The sequence below is a fragment of the Eurypyga helias genome, unplaced genomic scaffold (genome assembly GCF_000690775.1).
Source record: "Eurypyga helias isolate BGI_N326 unplaced genomic scaffold, ASM69077v1 scaffold4036, whole genome shotgun sequence".
Taxonomy (NCBI): Eukaryota; Metazoa; Chordata; class Aves; order Eurypygiformes; family Eurypygidae; genus Eurypyga; species Eurypyga helias.
In genome coordinates this window covers 21,244-21,645 of record NW_010255839.1, presented here as the reverse complement: position 1 = coordinate 21,645, position 402 = coordinate 21,244, and positions in this window count along the sequence as shown.

Here is a 402-nt window from a genome sequence, read left to right as displayed (position 1 = left end):
CCCATGGCAGGGGGGTTGGGACTAGATGATCTTCCAGACCAAACCATTCTATGATTCTATGAACCAATAGTAGATCAGGTTAATGTTGGTACGCTCAGTTCTAATGAAAACTGCAGGCTTGTCTTCCTGGTGTCTCATCTTCCTCCATTCACATATATCCTAGCAAACAGAGTCACTGCACCAAAATATCAGCTTCTTACTGGAAATGCGGCTAAATAGGAAATGTGCATGGAATGGGAAGTATGTAGCACGCAGCAACATCACCACAGGCAAGGGCAAAAAGTGATTGTGATGGAGGAGCTGTGAGGGAAAATATTGAAACAGAAAGAACAATAAAGGAATGTGAACCCTCCAGTTACACATTGAAGTGCATAGAAGTGGTAAAATTGTAATTTTAAAACT